Below are 22,071 nucleotides of genomic sequence, written 5' to 3'. Positions count from 1 at the left end.
CCAGTAACTGTAAGAGAAATATATACTGTATACGTTGCTGCAATGGGTTTTTGGACAGGAGTTTTCTCTCCACCTAGTGTGTTTACTGCTGTCTCAGCCTGGCTCATCTCTGTGTCTTTCCCCTCGGGCTACTGGAAGCCAGTACCTGCTCGAAAACTGTAAACAGTTTACAGATTAATAGCGCATGACTCATAAATGTTGAAGGTGGGGGGGCGGGGGGGGAGTTGCTCTATACCGATTGAACAAGTCTCCTTCCTGTGCTCACACGGTAACATTTCTTCTTTTCTTTTTCCTAATGCCTGTGCTCACACGGTAACATTTACCATTTCTTTTAGCATGGCAATGCAATAGAGTAGGATTGACCACATATGGGAATTGCTCTGTGCTGTGATGGTTGAATAATAACACAGATCACAAACTGAAACCGGTCACTATTCATTGATGGTGATTTCTCAGCTTCCCTCTTGTGCATTTCAAATAAGCCAGCCTGATCATGCCCAATGGAAGAAGCACTTGGTGAGCAACCTCCACAGTCAAACAAACCCATGATTTGAATTGGCTGATTTCAGAACTTAAATTAATCGAAAATAATTTCAACTGAATTAATTTGTTCAGCTCAAGTTGTTGCCATCCTAAAACCTGTCCCAACATTACAAAAAGTAAACAAAATCACACGTGAGGTAACACTTTGCTACTTACTAAACTGAGCTCTGGTTTATTTATTTTTCTGTGTGTGTGACATTTTCACAAGAAGTTTGGTTGTTTAAAAAAGAAAAAAAAAAAAAAGCCAAAAGTCACTGTTCGGTATTTACCTTGGCGTTAAGGTCATGCTTTTGTTCACATTTGGCACAGTAAGGGAACAAATTGCAAAACAAACCACCTATCTTTTGTGTGAACAAGACCAGCTAGAATGACACTGAAAATGAAACATCAGCAGCGTCAGTCTTTTCTTTTTTGAAAAAGTGCAACATCTGTAGTATTGTCTTTCGGAAATGAAGGCAGTAGGGAAGTGCAACAGTAACAGTTTGAACAGCCTGAACATTAATAATGGCACTTGTTATTGCAGGTCAGTTTAAATGCCGTTGGAACGTTTGTACCGTATCTATTTAAAAAACAAAACAACACAAAAAACATGGCTAGCCGGAAGCTTGGCTAGACCGTGTTTGTTTATGGACGAGGCGTGTGGCTAAAGCATGAGGCAGTTACTGTACACTTCTTGTCCCTTACCTAGCATGTTCTGTGTTCGCCCCATCATTTTAGATAATTGCCTCTGCATTTGGTTATTCTTTTATGGCTAGCTTTGAACAGAAGTCAAGGGCAGTCTCTTCACTCGTTTCACAGGCTACATCTAACGATGTGGAGGGCAGAATGTGCCCCATGGGCCTTTAGTTTGAAACCTGCCCTTTAGATGCTCACTGAGATAACATCTCTGGACATTCACGTGTCAATGGTTTAAACATTGAAATTTGGGTTTATTTCAAAATTGTACCACTTTTTGGCCGTTCATTATTGGAGTTTAATTGACTACAGATACATGTGTGCATGGTTTTAGAGTGTATCAATTTGCTCTCCAACTCAGCGTAGGTGATAGCATTTCTCCATTTCAGACACACTTGCAGGGCCATTTAGCTCGTTTTACATTGCCGTCACAACCTCGCTGAGTTGCATTAACCGCCAGCCTCCATGCCCAGTGCGTAATCAGCCGTTAGCATCCAACGACAGTCATTTAAGGAGGCGTCTCAGCCATCCATCCGCACAGGGCCAGTGAGAGCAGCGGGCTCCTGAAATAACCCACGCTACACGTCTGGTCCTGCTATTTTTGAAAACTGACCACCGATGGCGTGCTCAGCATACCAAAAAGGGGGACCATGGCAAAATGTTTGTAGCAATGACTTTATTGTTCTGTTAAAATGAGACAATCAGCATGGAACATGGCAATCACAAGGGGTCGTTTGAAAAGCAACACCTCAGTCGTCCCTGCAGTCATCAAAGCATAGCTACAGCTGGTTGAAGGGGACCAAATCCATTCAAGAGGTGATTTGGTTCCATTTTACCAGCTTTAGCAAAGCATTGTGGGATATCTCTCTCTTCAGACCTTCAGAGTGATGTCCCATAATCAAGCCAGCCGTCTCCTCTAAAACACCCTTAACACACACATATAGTTCCTGCACACAACTACTACTTTTTCATTCACCCTGTGCCTTTCTATACTTTTCCCGACACACAGATTGTAACTGATTTCTGGGGTGAAAAAAAAAAAAAAAAAGGATAATAATAATCTGTAGCACTCGAGTCAAATGTCCTGCAGTCATGAAGCAATTACAGTCCGTGACAGATGGGCCCTGCTGCAAGTGTGCGTTCGCTCTGGTCACTCAGACGGACACATCCACATCTGAACACTTTCATACACACTTGTACTCCTCAAGCAACCCTCTGGGTGTCAAGTCATAATATTCATTTTAGTCGGCCGTCTATGTCCAGCAGACTGATTTGTAGTCCAGGATAAATGGTTTGAATGACGACTGAGTGCAGTTTTCCGGGCTTTACACTCGTACCGTGTTACATTACACGTTGTCGCCCATAAAAGTAATTTGTTGATTATTCTGTGAGCCACTGCCGGTTGATTATCCCGCTACGGCTTAAAGAAATAACAGGAGAGTAACATGCAAAAGCAATTATTTCTTTACCTTAAAGTTTGTATCCTTTTGAAAATTAGATGCTGCATCTCAATTGGTTTAACTGAATATAAAAATGAAAAGCCACAAAAGTCAATATAATCTATTTCCAATTAGAAAAAGTGGAAAAACCTAGGTTCATTTTAATGTGTACCTCCTTCACCTTTTTATTTTATTTTGTTTATTCTCCTTTTCTTGACATTATTTAATGGGGGAATTATGTATCCTATTTTATATGTATTTTAAAATGTATTATATTATTGTATATGGGTGGATAGTTATAAATCCTTTAATCTATTTAATTTAATTTAATTTTATTTTGTTGGGGCAAAAATCTACTTCCGCAGCATGTGTTCAACATCCTTTCAGTGTCCGAATCTTCCATTTATATACTGGCAAGTGCTTTTATAAGTTTATATTTCTCTGACATTATTTTAGTGGGGAGAAAAATAATTTTATCGTATTTTCTGAAAGCAAAAATAATCAAAAATGTGTTCATCCTCTTAAAAGGTTGTTGCAGAGCGATGCGTTGATATATTGGCAGGTGCTTTTTCGTAGTCATTTTTAAAGTCCGTGTTAAACATAGTAAATATTTCCCTGACATTATTTTGTCATCTGGAAATGTCAGGAACACAGCCGGCTGTTTATAATTATTGACGTTTGTTCCCTCTGCCAAGGCACGAGCCAGTGTCTCAAAGTGGGCGCACGACAGCTGAGGCATATGCAGCGGGCCGGGTGTAGACAAGATGGAGGTCAGCGTCAGGCCGGCTGGACAGCACAGGCAGTTCTATTTGTAACGTACATATGCACATGCAAAGAGACATGCGGTTGGGCCGCCCACCTCGACGAAGGGCCCATAACAGGGCAAAAAAGCCCTTTGATAGCTGCCAAGCGTACTGGGCGTTTGATAATGTCAGCATCTGCTGTGTATGTCACTCAGACAGCAGGTTGTTGCTATTGAAGGCCTCGAAGAAATGCAAAGCACTCAGAAAAGAGCTTTGCCTGAGACAATCAAACTTAAATTTACATTTATACACGTGTGAGGAATTTTTTCCTATCAGGGCCCATTTTCAGTTCATCCAGTGGCCATCCGAAATTTATGAAAATATCATTGATAAAATTGTTCTTATTATATATTGTGAGCATTTTTAGGTCAATGTTTTGGGGCTTCCTCTCTTTTCTAATACCTCAAAAAAGCTTGGCTCTTTTGAGGTATTAGAATTGTATCAAAGGCATATGTTGTCCACCCTTGGATTTAGACTATTGCATTTATTTTGGTGATTAACTTGTTGTTCTTTTTCAAATGATTTACTTTTGAGAAAACTTGGCACTCCCTGTTGAAAATGAAAACAATTGATATATCCGCTCAGCGATTTACTTGTCATTGTGTTGGTTATCTTTAGAAAACATGGCATTCACTTTCGAAGCGACAGAAATTTGACATTAAGTTTTGAAATTACCTTCTGAAAACATTGCTTTACTTTTAAAGTTGAATGAGTTTGCCTATTTACTTGTTATAAGAAATACTTTTTTTTTTTTTTTAAACTGCATTTCCTTTTGAAAGTCTTGACGTTAGAGGCAATTTATTTAATGTGTTCAAATGATCGTCAGTAAACTTTAGAATTCACCTTTAAAGTTTTAATATTGGATGTTTTACACATTTTAAAATGTTAAAAGAGGTGAGTGTTAGCGAATAGCTTGCCGTACAAACTCTGTGTCCATATTGTGTTTTGCCTGAGTCCGTCCACAGTTTGGAAACAGCTGACAGGCCAGAGTTGATCCTGTATTGTCACTTTTTTCGATGCTCTAATCTAACTGCCACGCGGCCCGGCGAAAGCATTTGGCAAGCGTTGCAAACGTGAACAAAGAGGGTGTAAGGGAGTTAGGGGGGTTAGCCAGGTCGCCGTGTGTTTGGGGCCTACTGATAAAGGGAGGCCGGTCGTGGTTAAACACACAAGACCGTGGAAGCTGTATGATACAAGCGTTTCGTTCTGCCTCCTCAGCAACTATTATTGTACAATGGCGACGTTTTGGTCCACTTTTCCACCTTGTTTCTCACGAGCCACGTGGGGAAAAGATTACAGCGGTATTAAGGCACCGCTACAGTACAGCAGGCCAACTGCAGCAAAAATGGCTCCGGGCACTGTCACATGGCCACATTATGCCCTCCGTGAAGTGTTAGAGGGCGAATGCAAAATAACATTGTCACTATATTTTAACAGTAGTCTTCATAATTGCCCAATGAACTGTCGTCATATCTTGGGTGAGAGGTTTTTATTGGCTAAGTCAGCCAGTTTGCCGAAGCGGCGAGCTCCCCTAAAGCGCTGAGTGCTGCAGTGAGACTGCCCAGAGACAGTATAGCTAATGCATGAGCTTTACATCCCACTCTCTCTTTCTGTCTATCTTGCTCACTCACTCTCTCTCTCTCTCTCTCTCTCTCTCTCTCTCTCTCTCTCTCTCTCTCTCTCTCTCTCTCTCTCTCTCTCTCTCTCTCTCTGTACGCTGCTATCACACTATTATCACAGGCACATTAACACAGAGAACACATTTCTTCCTAGAGTGAAGACTTGCACCTCACCCAGGATACATACTTCTTTACATTCCATAGCTGTCATATGTTCATATGGGTACATAAAGAAGTATGTGCACCGAGGAGGTTATGTTGAGATATGAAATTCTCTCGCGCGCGGTCTTTCTCTCACCTTTCGGCCAAGACGGAGAAGTTACAAGCGGAACAAGTTCCTTCACAGCTTTCCCTCCCAAGTATGGTAGTCTGCACTGTAAGATGACTTAGAGTGTAAATTCACTTCAACGTGTGAGGCTTTCCTCTGGTTGCCATGTAAGGCTGAATGGGATGCCCCCTCCCTCCGCTCCGCTCCGCCTGCCTCAACGTAACTCTTGCAGTCCATGCCATAGTCGACTAGCCCAGTGACCCCCCTACTGTCCTCTAGACGAGTACCTCCCATTTGTACAGCTGTAAAAAAATGGATAAAAAAAGTCTTCTCGGTGGACTGCTTCAAGGTGGTTTCCTCCTGCTCTGCTGGAAGGTTCTTCTTTGTGCACCTTGTCTTATATGATGGCCTCCGCTGTGTCCACGGTGCTGGGTTTCAATGACCATACTTAATATTTTCACTCCTGCCCTCCCACTTTTCTCGCACCCCCCCCTCTCTATACGGGCACCCTTGCTTCTCTTGTGTCAGCGACGCCCCCAGTGGCTCGCCGCGTTTGCTGATGTTTGAAAACAAGGGAGATCCAAGTGGAACAGGAAGCTATTGTGAGTCGGATTTGGGCTTTAGGCGCACCGGGGCAGGCCATAGGTCACATGAAGGCGCTAATGCCCACTCAGCACTTGTGGATCGGTGGCCCCCTCTCCTCTTTTGCCTCCTGGTCTCTTGCCACACGTAGAGCCCCCTCTCCTCCGCCTGTTTAGCCCCTTTCACACAGAGATGCCGGCAAATAGATTGTGCGTGATGAATCGTAACAATCTCTGTGTAAATATGCCTGGGATACTTAGCCATCTCTTTCACACACACACTGCATCAGAGCCGTAGCAGATGATGTGGCTTCTCTTTGCCTTTCACGCAGAACACAGCCAAGAGGGATATTGCAGTGTGCTTCAAAACTTCTTTTTTTGTCCCTTTGACACTGTTCTATATGAATGGTACCAACACAGGATGCGATGATAAAAGAGAGTGGTAGAATCCGGCACCTGTGCAAAAGGGAATAATGGAAAGGCGGGAAAGTGGTATTAAGAAAAACACTTGAGACTCAATTCTCCTGTCCTGTTGTGTCGAAGCAATTGTCAATACTTCTCCATAACATATGTCCAATTGTGTAGCAAGTTCTCTAACAGTTTTGCACAAATTATGTGTGAAAGGAGCTAAAAAATAAGATTATGTCAGCGCCATTCAGTGTCTAGTGTGATGTATAATATTGTTGCCGACAGTTGCGTTCAAGAGAAAACAGTCCAGGAGAGATGATTGTCAAGTGTTAAACTTTACATCCCTGTCCTTGCCGGCATTGTGGAATTCCCTTGCACCAAGGCGTTGTCCCACCTCCTATGTGATCAGAAAATTGCCGGGTTGAAAAAAATGACGTCTTTTCAAAGGGAGGATTGAAGGGGCTTGTGTATCTACGGGCAAAGTAGCTGTTCCTTTGCGGGGTGGTGCAGATCAGCAGATCAATAACCATTTGCACCATGGTGACAAATGTTCAGTAGGCCTCTAATGAATATTTGCCCCAGACCAACACATTCCACAAGTTGACACTAATCTCTCCAGCAGGCTTGACCGCTCAGACGGGCAAAAATGAAACTAGGGTCGCCCCCCCCCCCCCCCCACCTCCCTCCCCACCTAAATAAACAGAAAGTGGTGCAACGTTGTTAGCAGGTAGAATAGCAATGAGGCAGAGGTGACAAAGGCAGGTGCATGAGTCCTAAAGGTGTGACGTGTCTTCGGACGGAGGTTGCGGGAAGCGGCGAATTAACCTCCAGTGTCTGTTCTGGTTCGGGCCGTTGCACTGCAGCATTGTGCCTTGTCCTGTCTTTGCCCCTATAACAGCAGGCCGTTCACTTAGATGGCGAATAAACTGGGTTAGCAGCCTTTAGCGATGAGGCGGGTTCAGCTGGTGACACACATCCACCCTGTCCTCCATCCTCACCCCACCACATCTGTGTTAATACACTTCTCACAGCTGTGTGTGCCATCAATCATCTCTCCCTACCCCCGCCCTGATCATAACTCCTGACCTGCGTGCTCGTCATTATTCCGATGCCTCATCATGCCGCGTTCTGTCCCGTGTCCTCCAACTTACCGTGACCTCCCCTGCCTCTCGCTTTAATTAAAAAAGTGAAAAATTTGGGGGCGAAAAAGCATATTCAAAGTCCCAGTGAATTGAGTATCCATGGACGATGCCCCAGACGAATTAAAGCAGGTGCGAGTTAACAAGTCCCATCGTTAGATAGCATGCGAGAACAATACTTAATGAGCCAGAGGAGCCGTGCTGCGGCGGCAGCGGCAGCAGCAGCAGCAGCAGCATGTCCGGTCAGTGCCAGAAACAGACAGAGCGAGGGGGGAGAGAGAGCTAGGCTGGAGAGGGAAGGAAGCAGGGAGGGAGGGAGGGATGGAGGGAGGGAGGGAGAAAGATGAGAGAGATAGTGTGGACAGTGCAGAAAAGGGCTTAAATCCATGTGGACTGGAGCAACTCCCTGTTCCAGCGCATCCTGCATCCTCTCTGTATTGCTCTTTATGGCTTCTAAGAACGGGAGAAACTGTGTGTGGTTAAGTTGCTGCAGAACAATATATTCCACCCTACTCCCCTCACCCCCACCGCCAACAGCAGCAGCAACAACACACCTTCCTTTTGACGACACGGCTTCAAACCTGTCAGGGTTAAAGTAGATCCAAATATTACCTGTCAGATCAGTTTCTCATCCCTCTCACGCCCCACTCATCCCCACTAGTGAAAAGAGCCGTAATGACCTCGAGGGCACTCCAGCCGCTGCAGCCACGGTTGTATATATGTATGTGTGTGTGTGTGTGTGTGAGTGTGAGTGTGAGTGTGAGTGTGTGTGTGTGTGTGTGTGTGTGTGTGCATGTATGTGTGTATGTCTATCTGACTCGCTGAATCAGCTTCCATGATTGGGGAGGTAGTGAGGGAGGGAGGGAAGGGAAAGGGAGGCAGATGACTGCCAGAGTCGGCGAAGGGAGGGGTGGGAGTCGGGCAGTGGACATTCCCACACATACACCCACAAAAAAGTGGTACACTTTTTTCTGAGACTCATTGAGGGCTGGTTTGAAACAAAAAAAAAAGAAGAAATCTGCCGCACTCTCCATCACATGAATGCTTAAAAAAGAGAAGTGGGGAGGATGCCCTCGATGATTGAACAGGCTTTAAAGAGTACCAAGGTCCTCCCACTCTACCCTTTTCATATTCCACACACACACACACACACACACGCCACAGCTTTATCTGGCTCATAGAATGCACTTTTTTCAATTCGAGTGAGGGAGTCAGCTGAATAGTTGACAAGCAAATTTTGAGTGCCATATTTAAAAAGGACGTCATAGGAGACAAGTGCGCTTGCAAATGTGATTGTCAGTATTGGAAACTAAAATCACAAGATCATGCAAAAGAAATACAATTACTATAGTCTTTTTTTTTTTTTAACAACTGAAGGGCATGCACCAAGGAAAAACCTATTACTACCAATAATTTGGTGCTGATCTGCATTAGTTATGTGAATCCAGTCATTTGGTGCTGATCCTAATATGGGAATGTTCAGTCTTGGGAGAGGTCATTAAAGAAGACATGCATTTTTCCTCACATTTAATATTTTCAACGTTTAAAACAGTTCCCAGGTGTCGTAATAACATGTCTGTGATAAAAAAAATTCAACATACCCCCAAAATCAAGAATGATGGCACACTTTACATGATCATAGTGACCACAATTATCGGTTATTGGTATTGTCACAATATTGCGAAATGGGAGTGGCAAGTAAAAGGGTCTGGGACACCTTCAGTCTAAAGAGAGGCAAAGCAATAATCCTCACAGTAATAAAGAACATATCCAACAATCCAAATTTGATATACAGGGTGATTGAAAAGTAACTCCCTATTTTAAAATTCTGTTGTAATATTTTTCTTTTTTGTGTGTGTATGTTCCATGATTAAAGGAACAAGTCTATTCTACCAAACCAACGACTTTGGAAGAACTTGAACGGCGAACAGGAATGGACATTTTTCAGACCCCCTTAAATGTTTCACTCTTTGTTATATTGCAGCCATTTGTTAAAATAATTTAAGTTATTTTTTTCCTCATTAATGTACACACAGCACCCCATATTGACAGAAAAAAAATTTATTGTTGAAATTCTTGCTGATTTATTAAAAAAGAAAAACTGAAATATCACACAGCCATAAGTACTCAGACCCTTTGCTGTGACACTCATATTTAACTTGGGTGCTGTCCATTTCTTCTGATCATCCTTGAGATGGTTCTACACCTTCATTGGAGTCCAGCTGTGTTTGATTATACTGATTGGACTTGATTAGGAAAGCCACACCCCTGTCTATATAAGACCTTACAGTTCACAGTGCATGTCAGAGCAAATGAGAATCATGAGGTCAAAGGAACTGCCTGAAGAGCTCAGAGACAGAATTGTGGCAAGGCACAGATCTGGCCAAGGTTACAAAAAAAAATTCTGCTGCACTTAAGGTTCCTCAGAGCACAGTGGCCTCCATAGTCCTGAAATGGAAGACGTTTGGGACGATCAGAACCCTTCCTGGAACTGGCCGTCCAGCCAAACTGAGCAATTGGGGGAGAAGAGCCTTGGTGAGAGAAGTAAAGAAGAACCCAAAGATCACTGTGGCTGAGCTCCAGAGATGCAGTCGGGAGATGGGAGAAAGTTCTAGAAAGTCAACCATCACTGCAGGCCTCCACCAGTCGGACCTTTATGGCAGAGTGGCCCGACGGAAGCCTCTCCTCAGTGCAAGACACATGAAAGCCCGCACGGAGTTTGCTAAAAAACACCTGAAGGACTCCAAGATGGTGAGAAATAAAATTCTCTGGTCTGACGAGACCAAGATAGAAATTGTTGGCCTTAATTCTAACAGGCATGTGTGGAGAAAACCAGGCACTACTCGTCACCTGTCCAATACAGTCCCAACAGTGAAGCATGATGGTGGCAGCATCATGCTGTGGGTGTGTCTTTCAACTGCAGGCACAGGGAGACTGGTTGTAATCCAAGAAAAAATGAATGCGGCCAAGTACATGGATATCCTGGACGAAAACCTTCTCCAGAGTGCTCAGAAGCTCAGACTGGGCCGAAGCTTCACCTTCAAAAAAGACTGACCCGTGACTGTTTTTGAATGGCCGAGACAGAGCCCTGACTTAAACCCAATTGAGCATCTCTGGAAATACCTGAAAATGGCTGCCCACCAACGTTCACCATCCAACCTGACAGAACTGGAGAGGATCTGCAAGGAGGAATGGCGGATGATCCCCAAATCCAGGTGTGAAAAACTTGTTGCATCATTCCCAAAAAGACTCATGGCTGTATTAACTCAAAAGGGTACTTCTACTAAATACTGAGCAAAGGGTCTGAATACTTATGGCTGTGTGATATTTCACTTTTTCTTTTTTAATAAATCTGCAAAAATTTCAACAACTCCGTTTTTTTTCTGTCAAAATGGGGTGCTGTGTGTACATTAATGTGGTAAAAAATTTACTTAATCAGGATTAGAATCCTCTTTATTTGCCAAGTATGTCCAAAAAACACACAAGGAATTTGTCAGAGTTGCGAGAATGAAAAATTTAAGGGGGTCTGAATGCTTTCCGTACCCCACTGTATGTCTTCCATCCCACAGGAGTTCCTTGTGAAATCAGTTAATGCGGTTCCCAGGCGGCTTGAGAAACTGGTGGCTAATGCTGGCGCCCATATTGAATTTTTAATAAAACTCCAAATAAAGAAGTATGATACGAAAATACAAAAAATACCACTGTTACTTGGATTGCCTTCCAGCATATTGCGTAACACATATTGTATAGGTCAGACTTTTTTTTTTCAACGTGAGTTACGTCCTCTTGTTCATTGTCCTCTTCCTCGTCTTTGAATTTTTCTTCTACTGTCTTTGTCTTTCTCAGTTTGTCCGCTGTTGTGGCGCGCGACAGATAGTAGAGGCAGAAAGACTACTCTGAGACATGAAATACAGGAGTAAAAATAATTAAAATTTTAAACAATCTGCAATGTTTATTGGTGAATTGTTTTATCCCTCTAAGACAAACTAATTAACTAATTACAACAAACAATCTGCTAAGAAAATGTTTGCCGGCTTGATGATCAATAAAAAAAAAAAAAAGCTTACAGCATTTTACTGTGACGATTGGCAAGACCCATTTTGGGCACAGAACCCAAATTTTGTGAAAGCTGTTCTAGATGAGTAGTCTCTTCAGTGGTCCAGAGAGGGGATGTAGAAGACAGTGGCAGCTAATAAGGACCACGGGGCCAACATGGCGTAGGAGCTTGAGCGTTTAGCACATTGTGTGAAGCCAAGCATTGGAAGCGTGCCTCAGTGCTTGTTGCCGGGCTGCTCCTGTGTCTTGTCCCGCCACCCTCCCTGACCATATTTAGTCATGGCGTGCAAAAAATAGTTCCCGCTTTCCTACACGCCACACACCTTCTCCCCCATCTCTCCCTTTTCCATATCCCTTCCTCCCCCCTTCTGCAACTGTTGGCTGCAGACTCCGGGAAGCTCCGGCTCCCTGCCTATTGATTCCAGTGGCCTGGAAGCAGAGAGGAGCGTCGTACCGGTTTAGCCTCTGCTACCATTTGCTGCTCTATTTTTAGCGGCCGCCAAATAAAGTGGTCTCTCATGCTTCCACTTGTGTGTTCTTGAATTTTTACCCCCTCCCCTGTTTTAAATCCTTCACCACCACCACCTCCACTGATATAAGCGCCCCGCACTCTCTGTGTCCTCTTGACCTCCCCCCGCACAGTCTCCACCATTCTCATTTTTAAAATAGTCCAGGACACTCTCCTTATGGTTGTCTTACGCTCACCCCTATATTTAGAATAAAGGCATGTTGGAATAAGAGACCTGAGAGTGATTTTCACTTAATTTATTCACTTAATCTGTTAGGTTTAGCCCGTTTTAGGTGGGTTTTGAATTGGGTCTTGATGATGGCGTCAGTCATACAGTTTACTGTTTGTAGAGATTGAACCGACTTGTCGACTTTAACGCTCCGCAATGATGGTTATAGCTTGAAGCCGATAAATCGTCAACCACGCGTTTTGGCATTAAAAACTACTACTACTAGCGAGTTGCGTCGCTGGCGTGCAAATCAGAATTTTGGTCGCAAACAGAGGACACCTTGTACAGATTATGTTTGGAGCAGGGTTCTGCTAGTAGGGTCCCTTTAAATCGCTTCAGAGTTTGGGCTTCATCAGATCCAATATGTTTGGTTGAGTTCTGGCCATGGGGAGTTGCGCTACTAGAGTCTTGTTTTTTATAGTCGGTCAGTCACCAAATTTCACAAGTACAGAAATGTTTTAGGATTTAGTGGCGCCCATCTCTCGGGTATTCGTTGCAACCTGGTAGCAATCGCACAAAATATCTAGAGCAAGTTCATCTCTGAAGGACAGCGGGAATGGTCCTTAAAATGGCAGATCACAGTGGCACACTCCCTCTGTCTTTTCAGGCATGGGCTCTTGAGATTATTATTATTTTTTTTTTTGTGGGTCATCTCCCGACATTCATGCGTACCAAATTTCAACATGGTAGGCATGTTTTCTTGATTAGTTTTGCCAATTGACAACAGTTTAAAACGTGCTACTGAAGGCTACAGGTCTCATGTTAAACAGCAATGACCCAGACATAGAGTGTGAAGACTTTAATTGTGAGCTTTTGTTTTTTCGTTGTGGCCAATTAACTCATACATTCTGAGTTGAACATTTTGAAATTGTACCTCTATCGCCGGATTTACATGCCGACTTTTTTGTCATTCCGATTGAAATAATTCCGATTGAAGCTCTCTGGTCAACCGTTTACATGTGACGTGAGCGATTCCAATTCGGTGTATTAATGTGGACTATATTTAATCAGAATAGCCGTGTGACCGGAGCACATCAACATAAAGATTGTTATTTATCAAGATGGAGGTCAGTTGTCTACTTAGCACAGTAGTTGGGATTATTTTTACACATTTATTATAGCAACATCTTGATAAAAAATAAATTACAAGAAGTTAAAAACAAGCTATTCATGCCATACACACTCTGGTTGGAAGATGCCATATTTACATGTGTAAACAATGACATTTATATGAAGAATTTTTATTCGGCTTGGGCTTCTAACACGTTTCTAAGCAGAATACAAGGTCCCATGTAAACCCTCCTTATGACAGAATATGCATCCTCTTAATAGCCCGTATTTTAATTGTAGAATATTTGCTCATACTGATACTGCGGTCATATGGAAACCAGTTGTCGTCAATGATATGTGATCAACTAACAATGTGTTTTTAATGAAGAAAAATACCATTAAATCTTCACCGCTTGAGTTCCTAAGAGTCCCTGGCAAGCCTTTTTTTTTTCAGAATGAGGATCATTTGCCATAGATTTAAGTGTGCAATTTAATTAATGTTTCCTCATCACAATTTATAGGCGTTCAATTACTGTATCTTCACGGCCGTTGCATAATTGAACGTTCAAACAGGGGAAATTGATTCGAAGCTAATGTGTCTTCTTCTAATGTGCCTTCCTCGGCCAACCATAGCGGACCATTCCAGTAGCGCAAGTGGCAAGCGTGACTGAAGGTTGCACCTGTTTGTGACCTGCAGTCCAGCGTCCATGTTGTCAGCTAATTTTAGACAATACTTAAGATATGGTGCTTTGTATTCTGAGAAGCTCCAAGTGTGTTATCTAGTGGAGATTGATTGTTATATTAAAAAAAAAAAAAAAAATGGTGAAATAGTTGATCATATTGAATTCAATGGCTCAAACTGTAATTGCTACATGTCACAGCAATAATTTAGGCTCTACTAGTAGAGATTGGCACTGGGAGTAAAATAGAAAGTTTGTTGTAAGTATTGCAATGCCGTATATAGACTACATATTAAAGCGGGTACAAGCATACCAATAATCGGGCCAAATTTGAACATTTCCCCCTCCGATCAAAGTCAGCAAATGACTGATAATCAGGTTTCGTTGAAAGATTATCCTGAGCGATTATCCTCTGGTGTCAGGTGTGTTAAGAGTGAGGTTTTTTCGTCAAAAACATATTGTTGACCCTGACAATTGCCAAGGTCAGCCGAGCTACGGACTTCGTGATTGAGATGTTGAGCGGAACAAGACCCAATGAAGAAGCTATTTGAAGATAGCACTGTTGCCGAACAAGAATGGAGGAACAACTGGCTGTACCGAATATTTATATAATGTGTCCCAGTAAAAACGAGAAGAGTTTGCCCCAGCAATTGAGTTACTAGATAAGCTAACAGTTACCCTAGCATCTTCTATTAGTACTATTTCATCCTCATATTTCACACTTTGCTGCCTCTCACAAGTCAGTTTTGGTACTACGACAGACATGGTTTTGAGGAGGAAGTGGGTGTTGGTCTTATTGAGTACACTACAGACTATAACGCCACAGCAAGTCATTTGCATGTTTTGTTTCGAGTTTTTTATGCCGAATACCATTGGTGATACAATCCACCCATTTTTTTTTTCAATCCAGACTTGGCACTGGTTGAGTATTGGAGTACTGGTCGGGAATTGAACCTGCACCGTCTGCACCTGCACAAGACAGCATGTACAACTACACTACCAGTGTAGTATAGAAATATACACGTATTGATAATTTGTTAATTTTGATGTCATTATAGCATGTACTCGACCTCTAACCAGTTCAATCTGTTTTATGTTTATCCATCCTCTATGCGTGCCTTACGTCATCTCTCCATAATCAATTTGCTCTGTTCGTGAATGTTCCGCTGAGCAGTTAATCGATCAATAGGAATAAGACGAGGGTCATGTAATGTATGGGCTTTGTTTGACTGAATAAAGAGGCATGGGCGCTGGCTGTTCTTCCAATCTTATTGAAATGGAAAACAAATAGCAATAGTGTGTTTGCAGAACGAAGATTAATTAGCTGATTCATTTTCTCTGTGCAACAAAGCATCGTGGATGGATGTAATTAGTATTTTAAATTAGGTGAGAACACAACACATTGTTTAAAAAGGCATTGGGTCTTTAAAACAGTCGTTAATTAAATTGGAGCCAAGATTTTAGATCCCTGCACAGAATACTTCCCATCATTCAACATTAATTGCCATTCTTTCGTGCAGCCGACTTCCAACTCGGAAGTCTTTCTGCTGCTTTTACCCTGCCCACCTGTCACCATCACACAAGTGCTTTATGGAGTCCAGTTTGTGCTTCATGGATGCATCTTCATCCTCCCTCCATCTGCCTTCCTTTTCGTCTGAGCTCACCCATGCCCCTCCTCCCCGTTCTGTCGCCCATCCCTCCTCATCCCTTTCCGCCGTGCATCATTTGAAGAGGCGAGGCTGCTGAGCGCCGGGGAGGAATAAAAGTGATTTATGAATGGGCCACCCTTTACCTGGGAAAGCCAGTGGCAGTGGAGCTCTCGCTCTCTGATCCACCCTTCCATTGTTCCCCCGCACCCACACTGCAGGAGAAGATCCTCTGCTTCCGCTCCCGTGTCTGATCTTTTTATCGTGCTTGACGGCTGCCACGTTGCCATTAAGCGATTGGCCGACTGCATGGATAGCTACGGTGTGGCGTGCTGGGCTGCTGATTTTTGGAAAGCTGTACCCTGTCTGTCATTTAAATGCAGTTGGCCACTGTATGTGTAGTAGAGATGTTTTCACCCTCAAATTTAGAACTGTGTGTAGCACTTGAATATCCTGTGCTTAAAAAGATTTGCAAAAAAGAAATATAATTTGTTAGTTGTAGAGGTAATGAATAGGAATGGTCGTTCAACTAAATTTCTCAGCTCTACTATTAAGAAAATTAAGTCAATCAATTGTTTTTTAAATATATACGTATGCAAACCATCTAGACCATAAATATAAAACATTCCAATCCAAAAATAGTAAGTACATTGGTAATTAGGCATGGCTTGTTGTAATGATGTATTGAATTATTGATTTAAAAAAAAAAAAAAAACCACAAAGAAATTATACTTAATTAAAATGCTACACTAAAATTGCAGCCTCTGTCACAAGGTGAAGTTTATTCAGCCGAAGACAAGATCTACTTCCCAAACTTTATACATCATGTATTGCCATAACACTGCTCTTAAAGAATACAATAGACATTTCATCATTACAATGAACATGAACCAAAAAGCCATTTCTTGCAGCACATTTTGGCTTCCAACTGCAAGTTTTATAAACCCTGCCCTCGCCCACGGCAGGTAAAGCCATCTAATTAAAAAAATCTACAGTGTAGGGACTCATTCAGTCTATACCACCCGCATGCATGCATTGTGACTTAATTGCGAACCTCTGCCCACCCGTATTGCTAGAAGTGCCGTAGGTGTCAAACTATCTACAAGAGCAGCGGGATAGATTGGACCACAGTACAGGCGAATACAAGGCTCCAGTCCCCGTGTGACCAATTGGAACACCCACACATCCGGCCATGCCTGGGCCGACAGTGGCCCTGAGCCAATAGATTAGCTCAGTGGCGCTATAGCACTGTCTATCCTGTCGTGTGATGTAACATTAAGTCACTGACAGCTACGTTGTTGTAGCATTTGTGGGCAGAGGGAGTGGTCCACGTAGTACATTACAGAGGGTATTCAAGGACGTATGTAGCTAATGGGAAAATGACAGTAACACACACAGAAAAGAGCTGCCATTGTGCTTCGGTATTTACTTGAGCCATTTAAAGGGCTTCAGACAATGCAGCTACAAAATACTATAGAGCAAAGTGATCTACTCCTGACTGCAAAGCTGTCAGACACCTTTAATACTTCTTAGCCTAGTTAAAAAACAAATGCACTTCATATATTCATTTTATGCACAGGAAGTAATTGGATTTATTCGTGCATATGCTTTGCCTTTTAACCATGTGCTCTGCAGTCCATCAGGAGGTGATAAACATCCATGAAGTCATAACACAGGGTTGGGCAACTTAAACGATGGAGGGGGAGCACAATTTTTCATCAGTGCTACCAGGGGGCCATATAGGACCGCACACTTCCTAACCAGATGTATGACAAAAATGCAATTTTTAAATATGGTCAATATATGTGCGTATGTCTTTCTTTTTCTTTTTTTTATTGAACCGATGTACATCATAGTATCTTAATATATTTCATGCTCAAATGATGTATAAAAGATACACTATTCCAAGGAGGGGTTACGAAGGGTTTGATGGAATGAAAAAAAAAAAAAAAAAAACACTGACTGTGATTTTATTTTTCCCAGTGCAAAGGGCTGTCTTACATATAAATGTCCATTCAAAGATGGCCCAACACAGTGAACAGCAAACCAACATTAAGTGCAAGAATTCATTTTGTGCATTTTCTAACAACATCAACACTATTAATGGCGTTAAACATGTCCATGTTTTTGGAGGACACAAATTTTAGTAACTCTTCATCCAAACGATCTGTCTCGCGAAGAAAATATTTGGGTTGTTAGTAGACTTTACACCGATTTTATTGGGCTGATTGGTATCGGCCGATGTGTAGTATTTTATGCTGATCGGCTTTAATGTCGTCATTTGCCGATCCGATCCGCAAAAGACATTGACTCCGTGTCGCCATCGTGCACAGTATATTTGAATCCAAAAGCTAGTTTATTTTTATTTTTAGCCTTGTCGCATATCTTTTGGCGTAGTGTTGGAAATATCTGACGGCCAATAAAGTTATTTTTTTTAAAAAACATGTCGGCGGTGTGGAACAGACAACACGTCTGAGATAGACAGCACGTAATTCCTGGGCGACTTCAGTATACTTCTCGAGTTAACTTTGGTTTCCAGCATGCATTATGCTATTCAATGCAGATTTTATTTTTTTTTGCCTTAATAAGGACGTTACTCATTATCGTTCAAGTGTGTTTAGGTTCCCTTTAGTTTGTTCAATGTGTGTCTTAACTGTCGGCGTACATTTATGTTGCACTTTGTTTGCATGAAAACCTGATTGTGAGTCGTGTGCTATATAGTAGCCTCCCGGTCACTTCGATTGTATGCTGAGCTAAGCGTTACCTAGCGGCTTACCAAATATATAAGATCCTAGTGTCCTCTTCCTGATTATTACGTGGAAAAGCCTTCTTCACTGATGTGAAGCAGCCTTAAGGCCTTTTGACAATGCACTTGCCAAAGCGTCTGACGTCCTCAACTTTCCCATTCATTGTGTGTGGTGAGGGGGCATCAGTGCGTTTTGACGTGACGTCGAGTGTCGTGTCAATGGAGAGGGCGTCTGATGCTCAGCATTGCGTCATCGGATAAAAAAAAATTCTATTTGGGAGCTTTGACGCAATTATGTCAAAAAGTTCCTCCAATGGGAGAGAGGCTGGCGGAGTGATTTCTGGTGGAGTTGTACTGTAAACGGCAAGGGGGAAATGGAGGAAGGCATAATAATTGTGGTGTCCTACTATCCAGAACTTTGCGACAATAGAAAAATTATTTGCGTTGCGTTTTCACACGTGGGGACTTTCACACTGAGCAAGTGCAGTGTGAAAAGGCCTTGTCTTGTATGACTCATCAGCACCACCAAACAATCATGGCTGACAACATCTCTAAGCTAAATAGGTACATAGGCTTGCTTTTAAATTTGTTGAACATATCAATTGCTTCTTGATATTCCTGATGGAGAACACATTGGAATCGCAACTAAGCAATGTCAGCCATCTATTGGTGAATGGCGCTATTACAACTACAAATTGATGAGGTACAGTCGAGGGGGGTTAATCAAGGGCCCACTCAAGTGTGGGCATGGGCCACATGCAGCCCGCCAGTTGCCCATCCCTGTCATAGCAGTATGTCTGTTAGTACAACCAAGTATATATCGTTCTTTTTGTATACCTTTTCAGGGTATTACTTGAGTTGCAATAAATGTGTAGTAGATTTTATTGCACGATTGTGACAGAACAATAACATCTAAGGTGGTATTTGAAATCATTTAAAATTTCATATTTTTTAAACTAACTTTTCCATTATTGTTAGCTTTTTTTGCTGACAGGCTTGGAGAATTCACATGGTTCTGGTGCATTATAGTTAGAGCTCCATTTTGACTCAAGTTCAAGTAACAAGTAAGGATATTGAGGGGACACATCAATACCGCTTTTTCTCTAAAGTGTGCAGTAACCATAGACCAGAATTAAATATTGATACCTACCTGATGTTGTGCAGGTCAAAAAATAATAATGAAGCTATATTTGCCCCCATATACATCAACATTACGTACCATATCTGTTTTTTCTCGCACCTGAAAGAAATTCTTATTCAGCTTTTCGTCAGACTGTGTTTTATGATGTGTAGCTTGTGTTTTTTTTTACAAATATGTATTTGTATGTTTAATTTGCAAGAACACTGTTTTCTATGTAAATTTCTCTTCACGATAGCTATCCAAAGGCGTTCAGGCTATTACAAGTTACATGTTTTCAGATGTGGTGTAAAGGGACTGAAGGTTTTTAGTCGTGGACTTGGGTGATGTGCAACATCCCGTGTGGTTATATTTTCATAGTTTGTCAGCAATATGGGGTTTTAGTAATCCTAATGTACACAGAGGGGTGCGTGCAGTCTGACGTCCCACTCCCACAAAAGCTGCACTGATGAATAATGCAGGCGATGTTACCTCGGTAACCCGTATGGACGCCAAAGTCAGAGCGGGTCCCATCTAAATGCAGTCTGACAGGTCAGACAGGCTGAGAATATTTGCATGATTTGTCCCAGTCAGACAGGTATTAATGGAGAATTTGGTGGAGAAAAACTTTCATCACGCCCTCTGTAGGTCATGCATATTTGTGGAATGTGTTTAAATTTCTCTGGCGGCTTATCGATACAATGCATTAATTCTGCTTCCATTCCCCCCTCACAGTTAACAAGTTAGCTGTTTGACTGCCGCCACAGTGGGGTTTTTTCGGGGAGGGGTCCTGATACAAGGACCTTTGATCCCTATTATTTCTCACTGTGAACAATAGATTTTAATTACCAAGCTGCTTCTGCCACAGAATCCTCCCCTGCATATACAGAAGCAGCCTTATTTTTCCCATTAACTTGAATACAGCAACTTGTTGTGTCGATATCTAGTTCCAATTCGCTACCACCCACCTCAATATTTTTTGGGCTGGCTTTCTGCTCGCAAAGAGAAAGTTGCAGCATGAGTGAAAGCATCGTTTCATAGGGATTCTAATTTGTTTGAGGCGCATAACTATCTGCTTATGTGGTGACAGCGTGAGGGGCTGTCAATGAAAGGACCTTGAAGGTGGCTGACTACACTACTGCGATGTAAAGTCCCTCCGCTGTTCTATTTACTCAGCATGGATAAAATTTCTGTTAATTTCAAATGAAATGCGTTACACGCATACCGATTTTTACCAGCATACATTTAAAAAAAATTTGTTTTTAGAGTGAAAGACCCCTCACACGACAAGGTAAAAATCGCCATGTGTGTGCCTACTACTCTAATAGTGTGGTGTACTCAAGATGACCAACACAGCATGCCAGACACAACGATATCTCCATCAAGAATCATAAGTCTTATCCCCAAAACCTGAAGTGTGTCAGAGTACTGACCTTTACCTGGCCGTGAGAAGCAGCATTGTGGAAGGGGGCATCCAAACTACCGAATAATTAAAAAGATTAGTAGTGGAAGAGGATATTGAAGAAGCAAGGCTAAACTAGCTTAGCTGGATCGCGAGCCCTGAAGCTCATAGCTCGTTGAGAGAAGTCACTCTTAGCACACCGCACACTACAGGATGATCACTCAGGATAATCTTACAGCGACATCCAAGAATCAGGCCTTTGCTGACTTTGATAGGAAAGGAGAGACTATGCCCTCATTCAATTGTTGGGACGTGTCTACCCTGCTTTAAGGTTTCGGCTATTACGGCCTTTCATCAAATTTTGCCGACATACACAATGAAAAATATAGATATTTTTGCAACCTGGAGTTGCTCATCTCTCCTGTATGTGGCTCGAATTTGGTAGCAATTGAAAAAGAAGTTCACACGGGCCCCTGAAAATGGCCGTAAAAATTGGTGCATCAAACAAAAAATTTGGTTTAGCTTTCGCTGTGAGTTTTTCAGGTTTTAAGGCTTTTTTAAAGGCTCTACTCATGATAGAGGCGTCTACTAAATTTGATTTAAGTGCAACAAGCTTCAATGGCTGAATTTTGAAAGTTCTGTACATTTTCACCAGGATGAACAATTTTTGCATATGGAAAAGCGCTCAGAAAAGGAACTCTGGGCCTTCGTACCACATGCCCAGGCCCTAATTACGTGTTGGCACGCCACAAAGAATGCTGATGACCGCCTCTGCTAGATGCTGGCTGGACAAAATGGGGATTAGTGTTGAAATTTCAATATTTTCCATCAGTCATCCCGAGGCTAAGGAAGTAAAGATTTCCCCAAAAGCATGTTTTCACCTCTTAATTATTAAGAGACAGGGATGCAAACGCAAAGCATTTGCCACACTGCCCGAGAAGCTTGCATGTTTGAGATCTCATCTCCATGTTCACATCCGCTAAGGCCGTAACATCTGACTCTTCAATTTCATTCCCGCACAGTAATGAGCTCAGGTTTCTAAGCAGAACCAGGAATGCAGAATACACACCAATAGCACAATATTCTGTCGACATGCTCCCTATCTGAGTGGCATCAGAGATACTCTAGCATAACAGAGAGTACAATATGTGCATATTGACCA

General features: G+C 42.3%; 1 protein-coding gene across 5 annotated transcripts in view; it reads left to right on the top strand.

The window, feature by feature from the left end:
* mib1 (MIB E3 ubiquitin protein ligase 1) overlaps positions 1 to 22,071 on the top strand; it is a 66,061-nt gene that overhangs the window by 21,927 nt on the left and 22,063 nt on the right. The window lies entirely within an intron of this gene.

The sequence above is a fragment of the Phycodurus eques genome, chromosome 13, assembly GCF_024500275.1.
Source record: "Phycodurus eques isolate BA_2022a chromosome 13, UOR_Pequ_1.1, whole genome shotgun sequence".
Taxonomy (NCBI): Eukaryota; Metazoa; Chordata; class Actinopteri; order Syngnathiformes; family Syngnathidae; genus Phycodurus; species Phycodurus eques.
This window is presented reverse-complemented; position numbering and strand designations above follow the sequence as displayed.